General features: G+C 36.5%; 1 protein-coding gene across 8 annotated transcripts in view; it reads left to right on the top strand.

Moving 5' to 3' along the window:
* Positions 1-27,925, top strand: part of MARCHF1 (membrane associated ring-CH-type finger 1) — an 891,585-nt gene that overhangs the window by 762,235 nt on the left and 101,425 nt on the right. The window lies entirely within an intron of this gene.

Here is a 27,925-nt window from a genome sequence, read left to right as displayed (position 1 = left end):
TTTTATGGTAGTATTTTTTTCTGATTCTAAAAGAAATTCGAGTCAAATATTTTCATGGGTCCTAAAAATATCGCAGGTCCTAGGACCTCTTCCTATAGTGTCTGCTGGATCAGTTGGCCCCTGCAGATAGAATATGTCTTTATTCCATCATGTTAGGAATTTCAAACCTGATTTTCAGGTACAAACCACCTCCATACAGAATTTGGTCTGTTTTGTAACTATTTCTGAGGGCTCCGGGGTTCTGTGGAGGTCCTGAACAGATAAGACGGCTGGTGAGAAAGCTTTCTCCCCTTCCTCAAAGAGAATAGTTTTACCTTAATCTGTTTGATAGTCAGGGGTCCTTTGTAATTAATTTTGGGAAAGGGGGCTTTACTGCCTTTTTAAAGACTTGGAAATCATTGATGCGGAATCTATGCATTAACAAATATAGGTCAATTACTATATTGCTAGATTATATTTTATTTATATTTATAAATAACTTATATTTATATTATACTATGTTGTATATATATTATACTAGACTATGTTTCAAAATAATCTCTCAATTAACTAGATCTTTTGTATATATCTTGAAATTTACTGAACAATGTGTGCTCAGTAAAATCTCCATACATGCTGTGAACATTAAATACAGGAAGCACGTGAATCTCTCACCAGGAAGACAAATAGAGATGGCATATAACACAAGTTCATTGCTCTAAACTCCTTATTTTTGGTTTATAAAACAAAACATTTTAGTCAGATTTGTGGAACATTGTAAGTGACTTTGAATTTCATTGTCTATGAAAAATAAGGTAGTGAGAATACTCTGTTGACTTATTTTTCAGTGTTCGATCCCCAGTTGAACAATGCAAATTCGTGTATCACGGCTGATTGCATCTGTCAGCTGTTTGGTGTTTTTGTCTTTTTTTTTTTTACTACCTTATTTTAGCAAGTACATGGAAGCCTTGACTTAGTTGTGTTGATGGCTAAAAGTTCTGAACAATCTAGTAGCAAGAGATTATTAAAGGAAATACAAGATGCAGAGTGGAAGATAGATTGCTAAATATGAAAGCTTAAGGATTTTTAGCTTTTAATTTTATGTACTTGATATTTATTTCTGCATATATGATAATAGATGTCAGCATGAGCCTGTGTTACATTGTGATTTATAATAAATATACATTTGGTCTTGAGCCCCAGTTCTGGCACACAGCTCCTAAAACACTTGAAGTGTCTTGATAAAGGTGTCTTGATTTTCATAACAAACCCCTTTCAACCACGTCTGAGTTTATGTTAATGAGATGACTCTTGGAACACCTAAGAATGGGGGCTGGTTGCCAGGTGAGCCGACCATGAATCATGAATAGAGGGTTAGAACTTTCAGTCCCACCCACTGATTACCACAGAGTGGAGAGTGTCCCCATAATCAGTGATGCCTATGTAATGAAGATTCCATAAAAACCCAAAAGGAGGGAAGGGGGTTCAGGGAGCTTCCACGTTAGTGAACCAGAAAGTTCCTATGTGCCACCGTGCGGGGTCCCTAGACTCCATGAGGACAGAAACTCCGTTGTTCAGGACCTCACCCCATGTATCTCTTCAACATGCTGTTTATTTCTATCTTTTGTAATAAATTGGAAATCTAGTGAGTAAGTGGGTTTTCTGAGTTGTATGAGCCACTGTAGCAAATTAACCAAACCCAAGGAGAGAGGCTGTGGGAACCTCTGATATGGATCCCATGGATCAGAAACACAGGTAACAACCAGGACTTGCAATTGGCCTCTGAAGCTGGGGCAGTCTTGCAGGACTGAACACTCGATCTGTGAAATCTGACACCATCTCCAGGTAGATGGTGTCAAAACTGAGTAGAATTATAAGATACCCAGCTGGTGTCAGAGAGTTGCTTCTTGGTGTGAGGGAAACCCCTTCACTCAACACACACACACCTATGCACACACTGGAATTGGGTCCAGAACCTTCAGCTTGTATATATTAGTGTATTTTAAAATCAGAAGGTTCTAGAAGTAGAAGAAATCTGGGGACACAGCATGCTGGAGAGAACACTAGAGTAGGAAAGAGGTGACCCTAGCTCTGCCACTTACTGCCAGCTTAGTCATTTAGCTTCACAAGCTTCCACTTCCTTGCCTGCAACATGCATTATTTTCAAAGTGAAAACAAGATGGTTAGAGACTAGTAATGTTGTAGATAAGATGATCTGAAGTCACTCCTAATATTAAAACTTAGAAATACTGGATTAAAATATAACACATATCCTGACCGATGCTTAGCTGTGTGAGCAAGCAGGGAAGAGAAATCTCCAGGAACCAGAAAGAAAGAATGAACCATAAACCAGAGAAACTAGCCTAAGAGTTGACAGTGTGGCAGCCTGGGGAGCTGGAAGGTGGTCAGTTGCGATCATGTGGTCAGTTTCAGGGCCCACTCAGAAACAGAAGACAAGGGATGTAGAGCTAAACACCTCCCACCCCCAACCTTAAAAAAAGAGAGAGAGAGAAAGAAAGAGAGGGAGAGAGAAGACCTTTAAAATGCTACTGTTTCAGTAAAAATATCTACTAGGGAAAAAAAAAGAATCCAACCACCCACATAGAGAGATAAAAAGGGAGACGTTTGTCCTTTTTTTAGCCTGAATGCCATGGGTACAAGAAAAAGTTTTTAAAAAAAATCCTCTGAAAAATTTAATCACAGATCTGTAATACACTCCTGTTAGGGGCTTTAATTTGTGTTATCCGCATGGTCTAGGATCCCACAAGTTAAGAAACACTTTGTTACGGGCCAGTGATGACTCCTAGCAAATAAACATAATCGCCTCTGAAGGAATATTCTCCCACTGATGGAGGAATCGATTTTTCACACACTACAGTCTGTGAAGGTGAGCTTCCAGTTCAAAATTTTAAAAGACACAAGGAAAAGTCTACTTGAGGAAGAGTAAAGCAGCACCAACATAAATAGCAGAATTAAATCACCAAGAACTTCAAATCTCTGAACATCAAATAGAGATTTTTTAAATAGTATGTTTAAAATGATTAAAGATATAAAAGAAGGATCCAAAGATAAGAAAATATCAGGACACCATGAAAAAATGTATTAGAAATGCAGGAATGAAGAATATAGTAAATGTATTTTTTAAAACTCAGTAAGCAGTTAAACAAAATATCAGACAGAGGTGAAGAGAGAATTGTCATTCTGGTTAAACCAGGAAAGCTGATTACATACATTTCACACATGTTCTCTTTTGAAATTTCACTAAAATTATAGTCAAAGATTTTTTTAAGTGTAAACACAAACAGACCAGAAAAAAAGTGTGGAGAAGAGACAAAAGTAACAAAATATGGAAAGGTGGAAAATTGAAGAGTAACTCAGCAGATACGAGAGTGATAGTATAACAGAAAGAGCTAAAACTAAGCTCGCTGCTAAGAAGCAAGAATAAAGCTGTTTCATGCTACAGAATTCCAGGAATCAGAGGCAACTGTACTCTGAAAATGGGGCTCAGTTTGGGCTGAATAAAAAGAAACTAGATTTGAAAGTACATGTAAGAGACAGAAAGTCCTGCAAATCCTTTCTGGGCCCCAAATTTCTGGATGACTGTCTTTTCCCAACCTTGGCAGATCACAAAGTGATTCACATGCATTCTGCATTTAGGAATATCAGGCTTAGCTAAGAATGGGTTTAGTGTTGTAAGAATGATTTCAGTGAAAGTCTGCATTATGAGTGATGACTCTTTTTTTCCAAACTTGGTCCCAATATGCTGGCATCAGCTATATGCTCCAAGGAAAGAGTTGGCAAGATTTATTTTTAACTGAGAGAGCAGACAAAATAGGTGAAGATACTAATTTGAGAAAATTTCCCCCCAAAACAGTCTAACCTAAGCACCCTAGTGGGAAGGTCATCTGTTCACTTGCCTGAAACATACACATAGAATTCCTAGTCAACGTTTTGGTGATTTATTCTTTTTAAAAAATTTTTAACGTTTATTTATTATTTTGAGAGAGAGAGAGACATAGTGCAAGCAAGGGAGGGGCAGTGAGAGAGGGAGACGCAGAAACCAAAGCACGTTCCAGGCTCTTTGCTGTCAGCACAGAGCATGACATGGGGCTTGAACACACAAACCATGAGATCATGACCTGAGCCAAAGTCAGATGCTCAACCAACTGAGCCACCCACCAATGGGGTGGCTGATTTATTCTTAAATATGGTAATTTATTGTTAAATATGAACCAATATCCAAATATCAAACAAAACAGAGACAATGAAAGAAGCAGAAGGATTTTATTTAAAAAAATACTCCATTGAGAGGCAAGATACTGTCTTTAAAACAAGACAAGTAACTAAAAAAAATGAGATTTTGTAAATAGAAAATAGAGGGTGGATATTACAAATATGAAAGAAAAGTAAAAAGCAATTTAGAAGTTTGGAAGAAAATGTTGAGGAAAATTTCCAGAAAGTATAACAAAATGACAAAGGAAATGGAAAAAATTAAAAAACATGAGAATTAATTCATGGGCTTCAATATCCAGATAATAAAAGAGTTCTAGTGTGAGAGTACAAAGAAAACAAGTGAATAGAAAATATCAAGGAAATAATTCAAGAAGATGTTCCCAAGCTGAAAGACACAGATTTCCAGACTGAGTGGGCCAACTGAATGCCCTGCAAATTGGATTTTAAAACCTTTAGACCACTGGAGACAAAGACATCTTACACAATCCAAAGAGGAAAAAAAATTATTTTGCTCAAAGAACCAAGAACCAGAATGGCCTCTAACCCCTCAGTTGTAACCCTGGGATCAAGGGTGGTGGAGGAGCAATTACTTGAAATTTTTGAAACAAAATATTTTAATCTAGAATTCTGTATTCAGTTAAGCAATGAATTCAATGACAAGGTAGGATAAAAATATTTTCCAAAATAAAAGTGTCAAAAATTCACAGCCCATTCTCTGGTACCTACTGAAATCTGTATTCTCTAGAAACAAAGAAATGCCACTAGAAAAAATGAAGATATTGGATCCAGGAAGAGGGCTTCCAAAATGGGAGAGACATGAGAGGAATCATGCATACTAGTAGCAAAAAGTTAGTGAAATACATCACTCAATATTTACATTGCCAAAATTATTATACAATTATATTAAGGGAAGAGGAGGGGCTATATGGGTGGAGGTAGGTTTTATAATCTCTGGTCTACTTCAAAAGGCAGAAACTTAACATCTCACACAAACTTCATCAGCCTCAAATTTTGTTTTTTCTCTTGCATTTTTCTACCCTGTTTTGTTTTGTTTTGTTTTGTTTTGTTTGACAGCACTTCTTATACCTAATAATTCCATTCCTTACCTTTCAACTCTTTCTTGAACTTATTCGCATCAGCGCTTTACCAAAGCTTTTCTGTTGTCAAGGGCACCAATGACTTCCATAGTGCCAAATAGTCAATTCTCAGTATTTATCTTATCAGACTTCTCAGGACATTTAGCACAGTGTTTCTCTCTATCCTTCTCAAAGTCTTTTTCTTTATCATTTGATTTACAAGGTCCCTTTTCCCCCACCCAAATGGTCACTTTATCTAAATCTCTTATCGTGGTTCCTCTTCATCTTTCTAAGCTCAAAGATCTGAGTGCTCCGGGGTTGTATCCTTACCTCTCATCTTGATATATCTCTCATCTCAGTGTATTTATTTGTAGAGAAAAGCAAACAGGAATTCATTGACATGTGTACCTCACATGTACATGGGAGATACTCAGGGAAAATGAGTAACTCAAGGCAATGTCTTAGAACTCCAGCTTAAATACCAATTTTAGCTAAAGACAAAAGAAAAAGCTGTGCAGAGGGCAGTTATAAGGCAGTTACCGGTAAAGCACAGTAAACAAGAATAAGATTTTTTTATGCAACAGAGAAAGACAGATACCATATGGTTTCACTCTTATGTGGATCCTGAGAAACTTAACAGAAACCCATGAGGGAGGGGAAGGAAAAAAAAAAAAAAAAAGAGGTTAGAGTGGGAGAAAGCCAAAGCATAAGAGACTGTTAAAAACTGAGAACAAATTGAGGGTTGATGGGGGGTGGGAGGGAGGGGAGGGTGGGTGATGGGTATTGAGGAGGGCACCTTTTGGGATGAGCACTGGGTGTTGTATGGAAACCAATTTGACAATAAATTTCACATATAAAAAAAAAAGAAGTTGGAAAATTCAAGAAATAAGCTATATTCAAGAAAAGGGATATATAAGGAAATATAGTATCCAAATTAAACAATTTTTGCAAAAAAAAAAAAAGATTTTTTTATGCAGATTTAAGTGAGTGACTTCTTCACTGATAAGTGTAGACAGTTGTCTCTGAGGACTAGCTTTTGTCCTACGTGGTAGGGAAGTGGAAGGGGGGAAGTAGAACACCTTTGTAAATCTCTGTCCTTTGTTGGGGAAAATGGGGATAAGAAGGTAAAGAGCTTTTCTTGTATCTACGTCTACTCAGTTGCCTTCAGCTCAAAATAATCTGTATACCAAAGTGGCATATTATGGGAAGGCATATTCTGCTACTTTTCATTTTCTACCTCTGAAACTTCCCCAAAAAGTTTCATAGTCCGGAAGCTATATATTGCTCTATATCTCACTGAACCAGTCCCTTAGTCCTGAGTAAACTGTCCTGTTAAACTGAGTCCTGTTCAGTTTAATAGTTGTGTCTCATTTCAGGAGATGGGGTTGAAGGCAGGCTTCTATCATAGACCTATATGGTGCTAGAAAGCAGGTATTTAATAAAAAGCATTTCTATGGAAACAAAAGAAAAACAGAAGTTAATCATTGGAACAGACTGTAAACCAGTTTCTGAGCCTGGAGGGCAGCCTGTCAAGATTTCTAGATGTTGGGCTTGAAGCACCTTTTGCAGTCTGAATGTCTCTGGTGGTGTCATTGAGTGTTACAGTGAACTCTCTGCTATATAGCAGTAGGCACAATGGTTGTCAGTATATGAGCTATTGTGGTGATTTCCCTAAAGCATATATCAAGTTGTCCAGCTTCAGCTTTCAGGACTTTTGGAAAAGCACAGTTTTTGTTTTTAGTGATCCCAAGTCAAAAAGTAGGGGGAAATTGGAAACATTAGTTTGGAGAATCATAGCCAGATACTGGAAGAGACTAGAAGAATTCAGGGTACAGTCCAGTTATAAGTCAATAACAAAACCTCAAAGACAATGCATAGAATTTGATATCCATAAGGGTGTACTATAAAGTCATTTATTCACCACAGATGGGCATGTCTCCTTCTAAGTCCCTGAGTGAGCAGGACCACTCCAGAATAATGGCTAAGAGGGGTTGGAGATGTGTTACAGGGCTATTTCAAGATCTGTAGCCATGCCTCCAAGGGACATGGAATGGCATGTCTCTTGGATGGTTCATGAGCAGGTGGGAATATTCCCTGCCTGTGGCTGAGAGAAAATGAATGCCAAATTACAGGGCCATTTCTAGATCTGCAGTAGGACCAAGGTTGGAGGGCTTGCCTCAAGGCATAAACAACTGTGTCTCCCAGCAGGTCCCTGGGCAGGCAGGACTACTCATAGGTCCAAGTTAAGAAGAGCTGGAGCCTGGCTGGAGCCACTTCAAGATCCATAGTCAGACAGAAGTTAGTGGGCCTACCTTTGGGCGCATTAATGGGCATGTCTTTCAGTAGGTCTTTGAGTGGACAGAAGTGTTCCCACCTAGAAAGTGAGGGTCTCAAGCTGGGTCATAGGTTCACTCAAGGGTCCACAGCCAGGACTGAGGCCAGAAGGTTTGTTACCAGGAACACAGGCAGATGTGACTCTTGCTGGGTCCTTTAGTGCTGGTGGCAGGACAAGGCCAAACGACTCTGTAGCTGAGTCTATAGGGAGCAGAGCTGTTTCCATGTCTGCAATTGGGTCATGATTAGCAAGCCTGCCACCTAGGCATCTCTCTCAAAATGTTCCTCCGCAGTCGGGTTCCACTAGGGTTTCATAATCTCTTATCTGGATCTGCAGCTCCCACAAAGGCACTTCTATCTATGGACGACTGCCAAATTATTGTTGCTGAGGGAGTATATGAGCAGGGGATTCCAAAACTTATAACTCTGATCTTCTATAATCAACTATTTACTCATCATCTTTACTTGGATAGCTAACAGGCATCTGAAGCTTAATATTCCCAAGACCAAATTTTAAAATACACTCTCGCATGTCTAAAGAAAACCCTGATATATCTCTCACAGTGCTTCTCATCTTCGAAAAACAAAACCAAAACCACAAAAGTCTACTCCATTCATTGAATCCTCAGGGCCAAAATCTTGATATCTACTTCTTTCCTTTTTCTCCTACCCAACAAGCTACACCATCATTCTCTACCTGTGGCTGAGAGGGAACCAATGGAGATCCAGAATTTGTTGTTAAATTATGGGAATAAGCTTCACCTTTAGCATATATCCTAAAGCCATCCTGTTTTTGCTTCCTCTATCACTACACCACCATCCTGGACATAGCTTCTATATCTCTTGCAACTGTGCAATAATCTCATAATTCGTCTCCTCACTTTCACTTCTACCTCCCTAAGCTACCCTCTCCACACAACACACAGTGTTCAGCTTTCAAATATAAATCATATTGTGTCACTCAAAACCTCCAGTGAGTTCCTGCCAGACTCAGGGAAAAAATCCATTGTTTTCACCGCAGCCTACAAGATACATTTGTAATCTGGTCCCTAGCTATTTCTCCCACCATTTTTTCAATCATTCTGCTTCTCTCTTGCTCTGATATAGTCATGTTGTCCTCTTGGCTGGTTGATGTTCATTTGTAACAGTGTTTGCTGTTCCCTGTGTCTAGACTGCTCTTCCGCATGTATCACCTACTCTCTTACTTCAGTTGCCTCTTCAGAGAGGCCTTTACAGACCACTCTATTTAATTGTAACCCCCTCACCAACAACTCTCCATCCCATTGGCATGATTATCTTACCTTAATAGTATTTATCCTTACCTGATGATCATTAATGCATTTTCTTGTTTCCATTATTTTAATGTTCTATCTCCAACCTCCCTTCTCCCCAAAATACATGAACTCCATAAGTGAAAGGACTTGGTTTTCCTGTTTTATCACTGATACCTAGAGCAATACCAGGAACATAATTGGGACTCAATAAATAGTTGTTTAGTGTTGGCTGAATTAACAAATTTGGACTTTAGATGAGCTACTGGTCTCCATTAAAAGATCAATATGAAAATACTATTTGGAAATATGTGTAAAAATGTGGAGTTACCTAGTTCTTTTCACTTAATTTGGGAGTAAAACATTTCTAGTCACTTTTGGGACATTTAGAATAAATAAAAGATATGTCGAATGATAAAGGCAAGGATATTGCCCTCATAGATGAAATTTATGATAAGTTCTGTAGCGACAATAAGCAAAATTATGTGCTCCAGAGTAGCTGGAGAAGGAAACTATTTTAGATACAGCAATTAAGGAGAGACTTGAGATGAAGCTGAGTAGTCAGTTCCACCAAAAGTTGGAAGAGAGACATCATAGTCAGAAGGAAGAGAAAATGCAAAGTCACTCTTCCAGAAAAAAAGAAGAAAACTGTGTTGAAGACACAGAAAGGAAGAGCATGTGGCTGGCACGTGGAGAATAACAGGAATGTTGTAGGAGACAATATCACAAAGATATATCTCATGTGGGACCTTCTTCAGCCATGGGAAAGAGTTTGAATATTATTCTAAATGCAATAGAAAGCCACATAGATGTCTTAATTAGGGGAGACAATGCCATTTTGGTATGCTAGGTACAATGTTAGGAGTAAGTACAGACTATTATGGGAGCAACTTGAGAGACATCTTTAAAAGCCCAGTGGAATCAGAGAAAGCTTCATAGGTATTAATCATAAGGTTACAAATAGTTCAGTAAAATGAAGCCTAACATGTAAGGGAGGGAGGGAAGAGCTTGTAAAGATAACCAGGGGCCAAATCATAAAGCCTCATTAGCTACCAACAAAAACCATGACTTTGTTTTCAGGAAAATGGGGTATCTTTGAAAGAAGATCCAATTAGGAGGCTGCTGATGTCATTTAATCAAGAATTAATGCCTTGAACTCATTTTTTTTAAGTGTGAATGGAGAAATATGACCAGATTAGAAACACTGAGGAGGAAAAAGGAGAACTCGATGATGGCTTGGAAGTGGATTGGAGGGTAGTATAAAGAGAAAGGAGCTAAAGATGAAACCTAGATTTTCTATTAAAGATGGTATGGCAGACCCCATCTACTCACCTCTGCTTTTTTTCACATTGCTGCTAAAATAAAGCTAAAGGAGTTTTTAGAAGTATAAAACTATTAAAATGGGAATAAATAATGCAGTAAAAAAAAAAACATGCTATTTGAAAAATTGATGGAGCTATGGGAATTGAAGAAGCAGAGTCAAGAAAGCAAACATCTAAGGTTTTAGTGGAAAAAACAATGAAGCCACTCCTTTCACAACAAGGAATTCCCAAAAGGTCAGCTGATAGCCTTTTGATAACTTGATAACTGAGGTGGGGATGAAGGTGGAGGTAAAAGTACTCGTACTGGTTAAAAGTCTGTTTTAGAAGCTGTGAAACCTTCAGATCATATTGTATTTGAATGTACTGAGAGAAAAATTCAACAAATGCGGAAAATTTCCTAATTACATTTCCTAATTACACATCCTCGCCAACAAAAATCCAAAAACATGGCAAGTAACTATGAGAAACCACTTGCAGCTGGTTTCATGTGGCACCCAAAACAGACCATTTGTTCATTTACCCATTTACTCAAGAACTACATACTGACACAATATAACATGATGACTAGATTATTGGTTCTGGAACTAGACTTCCTGGGTTCAAACCCCACTTCTTTTTTTTTTTTTTTTTACATTGATGTATTCTTTTTCCACATGCTCATTGTTTCTGTTTTTTTTAGTATGAAATTTATTGTCAAATTGGTTTCCATACAACACCCAGTGCTCATCCCAACAGGTGCCCCCCTCACCCACCCTCCCTTCCCTCCCACCCCCCATCAACCCTCAGTTTGTACTCAGTTTTTTAAGTCTCTTATGTTTTGGCTCCCCCCCAAACTTTTTTTTTCCTTCCCCTCCCCCATGGTCTTCTGTCAAGTTTCTCAGGATCCACATAAGAGTGAAAACATATGGTATCTGTCTTACTCTGTATGGCTTATTTCACTTAGCATAACACTCTCCAGTTCCATCCATGTTGCTACAAAAGGCCATATTTCATTCTTTCTCATTGCCACGTAGTATTCCATTGTGTATATAAACCACAATTTCTTTATCCATTCATCAGTTAATGGACATTTAGGCTTTTTCCACAATTTGGCTATTGTTGAGAGTGCTGCTATAAACATTGGGGTGCAAGTGCCCCTGTGCATCAGTACTCCTGTATCCCTTGGGTAAATTCCCAGCAGCGCTATTGCTGGGTCATAGGGTAGATCTATTTTTAATTTTTTGAGGAACCTCCACACTGTTTTCCCGAGCGGCTGCAGTTTGCATTCCCACCAACAGTGCAAGAGGGTTCCCGTTTCTCCACATCCTCTCCAGCATCTATAGTCTCCTGATTTGTTCATTTTGGCCACTCTGACTGGTGTGAGGTGGTATCTGAGTGTGGTTTTGATTTGTATTTCCCTGATGAGGAGCGACGTTGAGCATCTTTTCATGTGCCTGTTGGCCATCTGGATGTCTTCTTTAGAGAAGTGTCTATTCATGTTTTCTGCCCATTTCTTCACTGGATTATTTGTTTTTCAGGTCAAACCCCACTTCTGACACTTGTTACCTGTGTGACCTTAAAGAGGATGTGTCATTTCTTTTTGCTTCAGTTTCTCTTTTGTAAAATAGGACCATAGAAGTATTCATTTCATGTGGTTGATATAAAGTTCAAATTAATATTTTTAAACTCCTGGCATATGAGTACAGAATATGTATTTGCTGCTTCTTCTGTTACCACACACGTCCCACTGTTCCAGACTTTAGGATTATAAGCAAGGAAAAGACAAAAGACTGTCTCATGACATTTTAGGGTGGAAAGTAAGCAAGTCACCCCAAACTAATAAATGCACCAAGTAATTTCAAGGGAGTGGTGAATGCTGTGAAGAAAATGGATTATCCATAGAGGAATTATCTGTTTTCCAGATTAAATAAATGAGGAAGTAAATGAAAAGATTTTAATTGCATTGTATTGCTTCTCTGTGGAATGTAACTTCCATCATCATCTTTAAGAAAGAAGCGAGTGAATATAGTAGGTGTGCTAGATACTTTACACCTGATTTAATGTAAGCCTTATCACCACATACAATGCAAGCAGTGTTATCCCTATTTTACAGACAAAGAAACTAAGACTTGGTGAAATTCACTAACTTTCAGGGGGGTCAGGAGCCGTGGCATTAGTGAGTGGCAGAGCCGGGATTCAAATACAAGTCTGTCTGACTTCAAAGCCCATGCCACATAGTCTTATATTATCTGGATATTTTAATATTTTCCACTGCATAACTATGTATTTTTTCTAACATTAAACTTAGAAAATGGCTTTGTTTTCCCTTTTTTATATTTTATTAATTAACAGCTACTCTTAAAAACGTTTCAGTGCTTGGTTATGTTAATTGTCACAGAAATACCAGAACCGTTTTGTATTCCAACTTCATCCTTCTCAGTGACCTCAAAAAAATGATACCCAGCATTTTTATAAAACTCATATCCCATGACCTTTTATAATATCTTCTGTGCTTACTCATTCTTTTTCCTCTACATGCTAACTTTAATCCCTAATCCATCACTAATCAGGCCTTCCACCTAAAGATCTACCAAGGACTATTTATCTGTCTTCTTTTAGAAAGCCTCCTGGCTTGTTGAGTCCTTGCCCCAACCTCCTCATACAGGTGAATCGGTATGCATTATTTGTCTCTAATAATCAGTAAGTGGGTTGTACTTAATTTAGCTCCTTCTTCATTTTGCCTCTATCCTCATAGAGATATCCTCTGTTTTCTTGAGGTGGAACTGAGGATAGCCATTGAGCATTTGTATCAAGGACACAATGACAGAACCAGGTATAAACAAGAGAGACTCCAGGGTGTATCATGAGAGGACTTTCAGTTAGTCATTTTGAGGGAAAATGCTGGGATTTTTCTTTTGTTGTTATTTTATCATCATGCATTTTAAAACTGACATCAAGCCAAGAGGTGATGATTTACTTCTGAGACTCTTCTGTGGATGGACTCTGTACCCTCAGCTACTGAGGACCAACAAGGCTAAGCTTCAATGTTGCAGATGCTATTTATGTCCTAAAAAATCAATTTAAAATTTCACTAGATCAGTCTCTCTGAAAGATTTGGAAACAAAAAACATGGATTATCACCAATTATTTTCCCCAATATCTTTTCTTTTGTGCAATATGTCTTGATTTATAACTCTCTGCCTATAAATTTGTCTTCTATTGTAGAATTAGGTATTCCTGTGAGTTTAAAGGAAATGAAGCTTAGAGCAGTTAAATTCCAAAAATTCTCCAGGAAAATGTTCTTTCTGTATGATGTAAGTCAGTATGAGGGCTCTGGTAGCCTATTTCAGTGCAGAGAATCCATTCTTTTTAATGGAATATCCAATCTAATGGAGCATATTGTGCTCAAAGAAAAACTCATTCTCAGGAATGTGCTGAACCAGGTACATAATTTACCAGAAATGAAGTTAAGTTCAGCATATTCTAGAAAAATGAATCACATGAGGCTTGGATCTTGTGCTGTGCATTCAACTTAAATAGCACTGTTTGCCTTCTACAGCCATGATGATTTGAGAAAAACCAAAAATATAGTCACACTGGGAACATAGGCTACAGTGAACTCCCTGTGCTTTTACATGGTCTTGCCCGAAGATGGTATCTGTAACAGTACCTCAGAGCATAACAGGAAAGGACAGGGATAAGCTTCTTAAATTAGAATTGTGTTTGCATGTTTCCTTTTACTTTGTCCAGATATCTGAATTCCTTTATTCTTTTTTCTTGCCACATCCATTCTTCTTCGAGTTGTTATTTACTAATTGAGTTGCAGGGGGGGTTTTTGGTGCTTTTTTTGTATTTATTTATTTATTTATTTATTTATTTATTTATTTATGTTTTTTGGAGAGAGAGAGAAGGAGAGAGGTCGGTGCAACAGAGAAAGAGACCATGAGCATGTACATGTGCAAGCTGGAGAAGGGCAGAGGGAGAGACAGAGAGGATCCTAAGTAGGCTCCATGCTCGGCACGTGGACTCCATGCCTAACTCACAACCATGAGATCATGCATGACCAGAGCCAGAATCAAGAGTGGTATGCTTAACTGACTAAGCCACCCAGGCGCCCTATGTTCCTTCCTTCTCCATAAAAATTTTCAGCTCTTATTATTTTTTACTTTCTCGACAAGATTATATATTTTCTTTTCTTTCCAACTTTTTTTTTAGTACCCAGCATTGAAAGTGGCCAAAATTTGCCCATGAATGTTCACCGTTAATATGGAAAAGGTTCAGAAAACTTTTTCTGTAAACGACCAGATAGTAAATATTTTCAGCTTTTTGGGCCACACAATTTATCACAACTACTTAACTCTTACATTGTCATGTGAAAGCAGCCATAGACAATATGTGTATGAATGAACATGGCTTTATTTCAATAAAATGGTACTTACAAAAACAGGTAACAAGATGGATTTAGCTCATGGGCCATAGTTACATGACACCTACTATCGATGACAGGATGAGAAAATAAGTGAAATCTTCACAAATAACTAGGAAAAATGCAAAAATGCCTAACCTGCCTAATTTCATGCACCAAACTTCAAATGTTTGCAAATAGGAGATTTGCATTAAGACTGCTGACTCACCAAACTTCTTAATATAAATAAGCTGAACACAGTATTCCTAATTCTTGGGCAGCATTCTGCACATTACTTTCAGTATCTAGAGTTTCTGTCACTAATTGCTAACAATCAAACCTAATATCTAGAAACTAAAATTTATATCAAGGTAAATATTTACTTAGCCTCAATTTCCTGTGTTTTGACTCAGAAAAATAATTTTTCTCCAAACACAGTTTGGAAACGTTTTTACTACCTAAATGACAAAAGAAGGAAAGAAAGAAAAGAAAGAAAGAAAGAAAGAAAGAAAGAAAGAAAGAAAGAAAGAAAGAAAAGAAAGAAAGAAGAAAGATCCTAATTTCCTGTTAATAGAAAAATTTTATTAGATGATATTCTTTCTTATAGATCAAGACTTATCAAATAAGCTCTGGAATGTGCTTCAGTTTTTGTTGAGAACTTAAATTTGAAGGACAATTTTAGAAAAAAAATACTTAGAAAACATGGTCTGAATTAGCATATAGAAATACTGGCTTTGCCTAAATGTTATAAATTTTGTAATTAAAAACATTTTAAAAGGAACATGGGTAGTATAACTTATAACAGCACTATTGAATATATATTATAAGAAAAACACATTTTAATTTTGAGGTCATAGGAGAAACGCTGTGCAATAACATTGTCGTGGTTGCTCTTGCATTCTTCTCTTCCTTGGTACCATCTCCATCCCATCTTTATTTAAAAAATAGATGATTTTCTTCCATATGATTTCCCTCTAGGCATTTCTTTCTGTTATAACAAAACAGTAACAAAAAAATAAATGAAAAACCAAAAAAATAAAAACCAAAAGCACTGCTTACCCCTCTTACCCCCACTTCCAAGAGAAAGGAATGTCTAAAGAAATGTAAATCATTGAAATCATTGCTAATTATTCAGGACCAATATTAATTTATTAGTCTTAGTTCTCCAGAGAAACAGAACTGATAGAAAGAGATTTACTACGAGAAATTGGCTCAGGAGATTATAGAGGCTGAAAAATCCCACCATCTGCCACCTGCAAGCTAGAGACCCAGGAAAGCCAATGATATAATTCCATTCTGGGTTTCTGAGAACCAGGGGAGCTAATGGTGTAAAATCCAGTCTAAGAACAGGAAAACAACAATGCCCCAGGTCAAGCAGGCAGGAAGAAAGCAAAAACAGGCGAATTCCTTCTTCCTCCACTTTTTTGTTCTATTCAGGCCCTCAACAAATTGAATGATGTCCACCCACATTGAGGAAAGCAATCTGCTTTATTGATTTACATGCTAATCTCAAGGAATAGCCTAACAAATACACCCAGAAATAATGTTCAATCTGGGCACCCCTTCACCCAATCAAGGTAACACACCAAATAACCATCACAGCTAGGGAATTAACAAGAAGAGCAACTCTAGTAATTTTCCCCTTTCATTAACTATTTCAAAATCAGAATTTGGGTATCTTTTATTCATATAAATGCAGTTCTTCTTTCTTGTCCACTATACCCCCATTGTTAGCAAAAAATTATATTTTATAAAAACAAAATATAGGAATGTGGTATTTCAGTAAGTGCTTAGCCTACACGAAAGGGATTTTTTTCTTATTCTTAATCTACAGGATTGCCTAATAATGATATTAAAGAATTCAATTCATTGTTATCAAATAATACTTACTGTAGCACTCCATAGATAGAGGTATTTTAGGAGGATTATTTTGACAGGTCCACAGAACACATAATACACTAACTCTCCAAAATATGTTTAGCAAATCTGGAGTTCTAGAGGAGCAAACCAGAAGGGTATGTAGTATATCCAGCAAGCTTCCATTAAACACTTGCATCCATTTGTTCACATACATATGAAAAAATGTAATTGTAACACTAGCTACAGAAAGAACTCTACAAAGAGATCTAGCATACTTGTCTCCTTAGTCAAAAGATAAACATGCAACGAAGCCAAAAAAAATGCAAGGCAGTGATTTATAAATCCAGTGAGAATGGTTCATCCAGAACTGAAGTGACATTTAAGCAACCCATAGCAACTGTCCACTTTGGTGGGAAAATAAATCCAAGTGATCCAGTACACTATAGGAAATTTCAACACTGTTGACTATCGAAAGGCAAGAGATACTTCTTATAGTTAAATGCTAGGAAAAAAGAACTAACTTTTTATTGTGTTTTAAAAGGAACAAATTGAGTCATGTATTTTTCTTTTCCTGTAGGACAATGGAAACTTAAAGCCAAATCTCAAAATTACCATCCAGAGAAAGGCAAAAAGTTAGTGGAATCACTAATTCTGCCACATACTTATTTATGAGAAAATGTATACCTAAGCTCAGTTAAATTTGTTGAGTAACTGATCCAAATATAAAGTCAAGTTACTAACACTTTGTGATGATCTAGCAAATCAGGAATTCAACCAGGACAGTACAGCCAGTGGAAATGAGATAATGGGAAAAGGAGTGGAGGGTAGAAAGACTTCCATAAGAAAAGGAACACAGTGTCTCCATTAGTAGACCCAAGATATAAGTTTTATGTTGACTTTCAATTTGACAGCTTCTGAACAGTTGTACACAAGGCAGGTCAAGCCAAAGAAATCAGGAAAATTTGTATAATATTTAATTCCAACTTAGATAAACCAACTGTGTTCCTGGTCCTACTAGTCTCTAGCACCAGTCTGGAGAAGAAGAACCTAACAATAAGAAAAAAGAAGAAAATAAGTAGAAATCAAAGAGAGAGAGAGAGAGAGAGACTAGCATAGAAGTTTGCCTTTTGGAATTCTTTGGAGTTCCTAAATGTATCCATCTGATTTATGTTTCCCAACGAAGTTCCACTCCTCTTGTGGCCCAAGAAGAGAAAATTTGCTCCTGGTGTAGGGGAGATAAAATCTCTCCTCTAACCTCTTAGGGTTTCCAGCTGGGACTGACAGAAGACAGATTAACAAGAGAAAAAAGTATAAATTTTATTTATAAGATTTTACATGTACATGAGAGTCCTCACAGGAAAATGAAGACCCAAAGAAGTGTCTAGGCCTGAGTGCTTATGTACTGAGTTGAACAAAGTGTAGCAATTGTGGAAAAGCAAGTAAAATGCATGGGGAGACTAAAGGAAGTTAAGAATTATGTTAGCAAGGTCTATTTGTACAGATTTCTTTCAACCTCAACTCTTTGTTACTGGTAATAAGAATGTTTCTTTCTTTCTGGTATATGGAAGACATCTTTCATGTGGAAATTGCATCTCCTGCTTTTGGAAAGAAAAGGAGAGGACAGAGTGCCCTTCTTGGACCTGCTGTTTTTCAAATGCTTTCAGCTCAAGATAATCAATATGCCAAAGCAGCATATTTTGAGGTGGCATGTCCTTGACTCCTTCACTGACATAAATATTTGCCTTCCATTGAAGTAAACTTAGAGATATTTATTAACTTCTGTGGTAGCTCAGGAATTAATATCTTCCTTGCAGTTTTCTATTCCTGATGTAATATGTAATAACTACATATAATAAACCCTAGGTTTTCAGAAGGTATGCATCCCAAGACCTTTAGTCAACCCCAGATTTATGCATGTTACAGAGTTAATTTCCTTTTGGAGAAAAAAGCAAAAATAAACTATTTGGACTACATCAAAATAAAAAGCTTTTACACAGCAAAGGAAACTATCAACAAAACAAAAAGATAACCTACGGAATGGGAGAAGATATTTGAAAATGATAGATCGAATAACAGGCTAACATCCAAAATATATAAACAACATATACTACTCCACAACAAAAAGACAAACAATCCAATTAAAAAATGAGCAGAAGATCAGGGAAATGCAAATCAAAACTACAATGAGATATCACCTTACACCAGTTAGAATGGCTAAAATCAAAATGACAAGAAATAATAAATGTTGACAAGGATGTGGAAGAAAAGGAACTTTCATCAACTATTGGTGGAAATGTGAATTGGTACAGCCAGTGTGGAAACAAGTATGGAGGCTTCTCAAAAAAATAGAAGTAGAAATACCATATGGTCTAATAATTCTACTGCTAGGTATTTACCCAAAGAAAATACTAACTCAAAAAGGTATATGCACTCCTATGTTTATTGCACTATTATTTATAATAGCCAAGATATGGAAGCAACCAAAGTATCCATCAATAGATGAATGGATGAAGAAGATGTGGTACACACACACACACACACACACACACACACAGAAATATTACAGAAATATTACACAGCCATAGAAAAGGATGAAGTCATGCTATGTGAGAATTTAAGACAACATGGCTGGATCTAGAGGGTCCTGAGGGGGTATTATGCCAAGTGAAATAAGTCAGACTGAGAAAGACAAATACCATATAATTCCACATAAGTGGAATCTAAAAAATTAATTAACAAAACACACAATTGAGATCTATAAATACAGAGAACAAATTGATGGTTGCCAGACAGAAGGGGAGTGAGTGGGCAAAATGGGTAAAGGGGAGAGTAAGATACAGGCTTCCAGTTATAGAATGAATGATGAATAAGTCTCAGTAATGAAAGCCACAGCATAAGCAATACAGTCAATAATACAGTAATAGTGATGTATTGGAACAGATGGTCTACACTTGTAGTGAACATAGCATAATGTATATAAACTTCTCACATCACTAAGTTGTACACCTGAAACTAATGGTAACATTGTGTGTCAACTATACTCAAATTGTTTTTCTAATTTCCTTTAGGAACCTTTTATTCCCTGCAGACAGTCATCATTTTCTTAAAGTATTGTTAGTCATAATAACTAAATTACAGGAATTGTAGTAACTTAAGTTCTTTCCTTTCTTTTTCCAAACAGTGTTATTACTTGATTTCCCTACGCTGTCTCAATCAAAGTTAAACTATCATTTTATTCTTGAAAGGTGACAGTTTTGATGAAATAACAACTCATGTTAAGAAATATTCTTTAGCTTCTTACAGCAGACACTACAAAATTAACATAGGAATGCAAGAATGGGATATTATATAGGGAATGTAGGGAATGCAAGAATGACATGTTATAACATTAAACAAGTGTATTGTATTTGCCAGATGCTAAAAGTTATTTTAGGAACAACAGAGAGACTGCACTTACAGGTTAATATGATAATGAGATTTTGTGTTAAAACCATAAAGACACAAATTATAAATGAAGGAAGCTTAAAAACTGAGACTAATATTATAAAATCTTTTTTTACATTTTCTTGTCTTATTGCCCATTTGTACACCTTTGGCATTAGAAATAGAAAAGCAAACATTCTCTTTGATATAGATAATATGATTTTAATGAACAAAGGGTGGCCTTAACAATTAGCTCAATTATTAGATTATTAGTCTAAATATCTATAAATCAACTATTCTAAAATTAAATGTGCTTTTGCTTATGTGAAATGTCAATAATCATGTATAAAAATCCAGCTTAAACATTTAGTTAGGCATGCGTTTGCAAGCTGTTTAACTTGATGGGTATAATAGAAGGTGGCTGTTAAATATACTATAGGCAATTTGCTGAATTTTTTGTATAAACATGTTTGGACAAATTTTTAAAATTTTCCAGGCTAAAATTATCTACAGTCGTGGCCCATGATATTGAAATTTAATATCTTCACTATCCTTTTATCTATGCACTTAAGTGTGCCTCAAAAGTTTCTTCTGCTAGCTCTTGGCCCTGCCTATATGTTCATTTTTGAATAATTTCCTTGTGACTATTTTCCAGCTTTTTATTCAAGCACACATTTTGATAAGCTTCATAATATATTCAAGAAGATGCTTACATTTCACTGACCTCATCTGACTCCACACTGTAGCCACAGGAAATAGCTTCATGGAAGCGTAGGACTGGGAATATATAACTCTGAACTCATTTCACCTCTTAATCGACAACCCTGTTGAGAGACACAGTGTTAATAAAGTATTATCTGGTTTCTGGCTTTTCCTCCAGCTATTCTAATGTTGATTCCTGAATTAAGCTAGATAGCAAATCATACTTGAGATCCCCTATTTTACTCTTCTGTGGGCCGCTTTTCATGTACACAGACTAAGTAAGTCCAGCTCTTTTTGCTCCCAATTTAAGTACTGTGTCAACACAAAATGTTATGCAAAAGAAATGAAATCCCAACTCTGAAATCACTGGTGATCTCTTTCATAAATAAAGGTTTTCTTGCAGTGATGTATGGATAGGAGGCAGAAGTGGAAATGAAGTTGGAATCAGGGCAGAGAACACACAGTAAGAATTCCTAAAGATCCTTTCCTTACGTCCATCCCCTAAATGCTCACTCATTAAAACAGCTGTTCATGTTTATCTCATCCACAAAACTCTTAAGGCTGTTCTCAGCTCCTTATCCTTCTGCCATTACTCCATCTTCTTCATAGATCTTGTTTATTTCTTTTTCAAACTTTCCTTTGTAGAGAAATCTATCGCACCTCTCTTTCTCCCTTAAGTATCACTATCTATCAATCCAGATGGCATGATACAGATATGGCAGACAAGCAGTGAAGATTTGAAAAGGGAGGGGGTAGGGGAAGGAGCTAAGAATATTTCATAATGAACACAGCAACAGTTTCAAATACATGTTCATTATTATCTTCCGATGGCATAATGTCAAAGTAAAAATTTTTCTGTCACACTGAAGTTTACTTTGACATTATACCATTGGAAAATAATCATGGACATGTGTTTGAAACTCCTGACTGCATTCATTATAAAACTTGTTTTGAGCATAAATGTTCAACACTATTGCTCTTAAGTGACCACCCGGAGATGAAACTTCTTTTTGGTCTCAGCACCAGCAATTGTGCTTCTGATGATTCAGTTTGTTTTTCTTATGGAGAGTACAAATCATATGATTCTTTGTATCAAGGACTAAAATCTTTAGAACCATGTTGGTTTATTGTTATGGCCAGTGTACCAAAACGTATATATCTCATCTTACTTGATCTCATTTCTTTCTTAGCCCATTTTCTTCTTACATTTTTTAAAAAAATTTAATTGTGGTTAGAATACACATAACATAAAATGTGCTACCAACCAATTTTTAAGTGTATAAGTTCAGTAGCATAAAATATGTTCTCATCATTGTGCAATCTCCCGAACTCTTTTTATCTTACAGAACTGAAAATGTATACTTATTAAACAGCTCCCCATTGCTCCCCTGAAAACCACTTTCCTACTTTTTGTCTCTATGAATTTGACTACTTTAGGTATCTCAAATAAGTGGAAACAAACAGTATTTGTCTTTTTGTGACTGGCTTATTTCACTAACCTAATGTCCTTTGGGTTCATTCGTGTTGTATAATGTGTCAAAATTTCCTTCCTCTTTAAAGCTGAGGAATTATTCATGTATATACCACATTTTGTTTATCTATTCATCCATCAATGGGCATATGTGTTGTTACTACCACTTGCTTTTATGAATAATGATGCTATGAACATGGGTGTACAAATATATCTCTCAGACCCTGCTTTCAATTATTTTGTGGATGTACCTAGAAGTGGAATTGCTGGACCATATGATAATTCTGTATTTAACTTATTGAGGAACTCCCATACTATTTTCCATAGTGGCTGTACCATTTTACATTCTCACCACCAACAGTGCACAAGGGTTCTGATTATTCCACATCCTTGCAAACACTTGTTATTTTTATTTTTTGTATGGTAGTCAGCCTAATGGGTATGATTATCTTATTGTGGTTTTAAGTTACATTTCCCTAATGATTAGTGTTGTTAGCATCATATGCTGACAGTCATTTCAGGATCTTCTTTGGAGAAATTTCTGTTCAAATGTTTTCCCCATCAATTTCTGTTCAAATGTTTTGATTGGGTTGTTTGGGTTTTTTGTTTTCATGATGTTAAGTTGTAGAAGTTCTTTATATATTCTAGATATTAACCCCCTATGTGAAATATGATTTGCAAATATTGTGTCCTATTCTGTAGGTTGCCTGTTCACTCTGTTGATTGTATTCTTTGATGCCCAGAAATTTTAAATTTTGATGTAGTCCAATTTACCTATGTTTACTTTTATTGTTTGTGTTCTTCATATCATAGCCAAGAAATCATGACCAAAACCAATGTCATGAACCTTTCCCTCTGTTTCTTTTCCTAAGTTTCTCACATTTATTTTAACCATATTTGTCTTCTGTTATATGTATTTGTGTGATGTTTGCATTTATATATGTTGTATGAGTTAGCTTAAATTCATTCTTTTTTTAATTTTTTTTTTTAAATTTACATCCAAGTTAGTTAGCATATACTGCAACAATGATTTCAGGAGTAGATTCCTTAATGCCCTTACCCCTTTAACCCATCCCCCCTCCCACAACCCCTCCAGTAACCCTCTGGTTGTTCTCCATCTTTAAGTTGCAAATGGCAGGGGCGCCTGGGTGGCTCGGTCGGTTAAGCGTCCGACTTCAGCTCAGGTCATGATCTCACGGTCCGTGAGTTCGAGCCCTGCGTCGGGCTCTGTGCTGACCGCTCAGAGCCTGGAGCCTGTTTCGGATTCTGTGTCTCCCTCTCTCTCTGCCCCTCCCCTGTTCATGCTCTGTCTCTCTCTGTCTCAAAAATAAATAAACGTTAAAAAAAAAATTTTTTAAAAAAGTTGCAAATGGCAAGATTTCATTCTTTTTGATTGCCAAGTAATACTCCATTGTGTGTGTGTGTGTGTGTGTGTGTGTGTGTGTGTGTGTGTGTGTATACCACATCTTCTTTATCCATTCATCCATCAATGAACATTTGGGCTCTTTCCATACTTTGGCTATTGTTGATAGTGCTGCTATAAACATGGGGTTGCATGTGTCCCTCCGAAACAGCACACCTGTATTCCGTAGATAAATGCCTAGTAGTGCAATTGCTAGGTCATAGGGTAGTTCTATTTTTAGTTTTTTGAGGAGCCTCCATACCGTTTTCCAGAGTGGCTGCACCAGCTTGCATTCCCACCAACAATGCAAAAGAGATCCTCTTTCTCCACATCCTTGCCAACATCTGTTGTTGCCTGAGTTGTTAATGTTAGCCATTCTGACAGGTGTAAGGTGGTGTCTCATTGTGGTTTTGATTTGTATTTCCCTGATGATGAGTGATGTTGAGCATTTTTTCATGTGTCGATTGGCCATCTGGATGTCTTCTTTGGAGAAGTGTCTATTCATGTCTTTTGCCCATTTCTTCACTGGATTGTTTGTTTTTTGGGTGTTGAGTTTGATAAGTTATAGATTTTGGATACTAACCCTTTTCTGATATGTCATTTGCAAATACCTTCTTCTATTCTGCTGGTTGGCTTTTAGTTTTGCTGGTTGTTTCCTTCGCTGTGCAGAAGATTTTTATTTTGATGAAGTCCCAGTAGTTCATTTTTGTGCTTGTTTTCCTTGCCTCCAGAGACATGTTGAGTAAGAAGTTGCTGCGGCCAAGATCAAAGAGGTTTCTGCCCGCTTTCTCCTCGAGGACTTTGATGGCTTCCTGTCTTACATTTAGGTCTTTCATCCATTTTGAGTTTATTTTTATGTATGGTGTAAGAAAAGTGATCCAGGTTCATTCTTCTGCATGTTGCTGTCCAGTTTTCCCAGTACCGCTTGCAGAAGACACTGTCTTTATTCCATTGGATATTCTTTCCTGCCTTATCAAAGATCAGTTGGCCATACGTTTGTGGGTCCATTTCTGGGTTCTCTATTCTGTTCCATTGATCTGAGTGTCTGTTATTGTGCCAGTACCATACTGTCTTGATGATTACCGCTTTGTAGTATAGCTTGAAGTCTGGTATTGTGATGCCTCCTGCTTTGGTTTTCTTTTTCAAGATTGCTTTGGCTATTCGGGGTCTTTTCTGGTTCCATACAAATTGTAGGATTATTTGTTCTAGCTCTGTGAAGAATGTTGGTGTTATTTTGATAGGTATTGTATTGAATATGTAGATTGCTTTGGGTAGTTTTGACATTTTAAAAATATTTGTTCTTCTTATCCAGGAGCATGGAATCTTTTTCCATTTTTTTGTGTCTTCTCAATTTCTTTCATAAGCTTTCTATAGTACTTAGTGTATAGATTTTTCACCTCTCTGGTTAGACTTATTCCTAAGTATTTTATGGGTTTTGGTGCAATTGTAAATGTGATCAATTCCTTGATTTCTTTTTCTGCTGCTTCATTATGGATGTATAGGAATGCAACTGATTTCTGTGCATTGATTTTATATCCCGCCTCTTTGCTGAATTCATGGATCAGTTCTAGCAGTTTTTTGGTGGAATCTTTTGGGTTTTCCATATAGACTATCATGTCATCTGTGAAGAGTGAAAGTTTGTCCTCCTGCTGGCCAATTTGGATGCCTTTTATTTCTTTGTGTTGTCTGATTGCTGAGGCTAAGACTTCCAATACTATGTTGAATAACAGTGGCAAGAGTGTTCATCCCTGTCTTATTTCTGACATTTGGGGGAAAGCTCTGTTTTTCCCCATTGAGGATGATACTAGCGGTGGGTCTTTCATATGGTTTTTATGATCATGAGGTATGATCCTTCTATCCCTACTTTTTTGAGGGTTTTTATCAAGAAAGGATGCTGTATTTTATCAAATACTTTCTCTGCATCTATTGAGAGGATCATGTGGTTCTTGTCCTTTCTTTTATTGATGTGATGTATCACATTGATTGTTTTGCAGATATTGAACCAGCCCTGCATCCCAGGTATAAATCCCACTTGATTGTGGTGAATAATTTGCTTAATGTATTGTTGGATACAGTTGGCTACTATCTTGTTGAGGACTTTTGCATCCATGTTCGTTAGGGAAATTGGTCTATAGTTCTCGTTTTTAGAGGGGTCTTTGTCTGGTTTTGGAATCAAAGTAATGCTGGCTTCATAGAAAGAGTTTGGAAGTTTTCCTTCCATTTCTATTTTTTGGAACAGCTTCAAGAGAATAGGTGTTAACTCTTCCTTAAATGTTTGGTGGAATTCCCCTGGAAAGCCATCTGGCCCTGGACTCTTGTTTTTTGGCAGATTTTTGATGACTAATTTGATTTCCTTACTGGTTATGGGTGTGTTCAAATTTTCTATTTTTTCCTGTTTCAGTTTTGGTAGTGTATGTGTTTCTAGGAATTTGTCCTTTTCTTCCAGATTTCCCATTTTATTGGCATATAATTGCTCATAATATTCTCTTATTGTTTTTATTTCTGCTATGTTGGTTGTGATCTCTTCTGTTTCATTCTTGAGTTTATTTATTTGGGTCTTTTCCTTTTTCTTTTTGATTAAATTGGCTAGTGGCTTATCAATATTGTTAATTCTTTCAAAGAACCAGCTTCTGGTTTCATTGATCTGTTCTACTGTTTTTTGGTTTCAATAGCATTAATTTCTGCACTAATCTTTATTATTTCCTGTCTTCTGCTGGTTTTGGGTTTTCTTTGCTATTCTTTTTCCAGCTCTTTAAGGTATAGGGTTAGGTTGTATATCTGGGACTTTTCTTCCTTCTTTAGGAAGGCCTGGATTGCTATATACTTTCCTCTTACGACTGCCTTTGCTGCATCCCAGAGGTTTGGGCTATGATGTTATCATTTTCATTGGCTTCCATATACTTTTTAATTTCCTCTTTAACATCTTGGTTAGCCCATTCATTTTTTAAATAGGATGTTCTTTAGTCTCCAAGTATTTGTTGTGTTTCCAATTTTTTTTTCTTGTAGTTGAATTCGAGTTTCATAGCGTTGTGGTCTGAAAATATGCACGGTATGATCTCGATCTTTTTGTACTTGTTGAGGGCTGATTTGTGTCCCAGTATGTGATCTATACTGTAGAATGTTCCATGTGCACTGGAGAAGAATGTATATTCTGCTGCTTTAAGATGAAATGTTCTGAATATATCTGTTAAGTCCAACCGGTCCAGTGTGTAAGCCATTGTTTCTTTGTTGATGTTCTGTTTAGATGATAGCTTGAATTCATTCTTAAACAAGATCAGGAGATACACAGACAAGTTTTGGGTTTTTGTTTTGTTTTGTTTTGTTTTGTTTTTCTTTTTTGCTTTTTATCCAACACTTTTTGACACAATTTGTTAAACGCTCTCCAAACCAATAAGCACTGCTGCATATTTAAGTCCTGCAATTGATTTTACATTGTGTATTTGAATCTTTTTGAATCTTGAAGTATATCTATTTATTCTGTTTACTGTATGCCTAAAGTCCTTCATATCTCATAAGATCCAGTTTAGGACAATAAACAAAATACCAAAGTTAAAAAATTTAATTTTCTACCAAACTATGGAATCATGGCTAGAGTGTATAAAGTTTTCAAAATCATAGACACCCACGCTTCTCTCCACAACATATGGATATATGAATATAAGTATCGTTTTGCTTTTTTCCCCTTCCTTCTCTCTCTCTAACTCAAATAAACAGAACAATAGACTGCATCCTTTAAATCCTTCGGTTCACTGAGTTTTGACATAAAACTGCCAAAATACAGAACATTGCTGTCCACCTCCTGAAGATTCTTTAGACTCCTACGTAGTTCTTCCATTGATGCTCTCAGCAACCACCAATCTGCTTTATGTTACTATAGATTGTTTTGCAATTTATAAATGAGATTGTGCTATATGTAGTCTTGTACCTGGCTTCTTTCACTTAGCATAATTATTTTGAGATTCACTGATGTTGTTGCATATATTAGTAGTTTGTTCCTTTGTAATGCAGGGTAGTATTTATTCTAAGGCATGACTATACCACATTTTGTTTATCCATTCACCTGGTGATGAAGATTTGAACTGTTTACAGTTTGGGCCTATTGTTGATAAAACTACCATAAACATTTGTATGCAAGTCTAGGTGTGGTTGGACATATGATTTTATTTCTCTTGGGTAAATAACATAGAAGTCGAATGGTAGGCATATTTAACTTTATGTGAAACTGCCAATTGATTTTCCTTTTTACAGTTCCTCCAGGAATGTACAAAAGTTCCAGTGGTTTTGCATCTTTGCCAGCATTTAGTATTGTCAGTATTTTTAATTGTAACTATTCTAATGGGTGTATGGTAATATGTTATTGTGATTTCATTTACATTTCACTGATGATTAATGATTTGGATATCTTTTCAAATATATGTTTGAAATTAATATATTTTTAAGTGGCTGTCAAATTGTTAGCTTATTTTTA

This window comes from Panthera onca, chromosome B1 (assembly GCF_046562875.1).
Source record: "Panthera onca isolate mPanOnc1 chromosome B1, mPanOnc1 haplotype 2, whole genome shotgun sequence".
In the NCBI taxonomy this organism is placed as follows: Eukaryota; Metazoa; Chordata; class Mammalia; order Carnivora; family Felidae; genus Panthera; species Panthera onca.
This window is presented reverse-complemented; position numbering and strand designations above follow the sequence as displayed.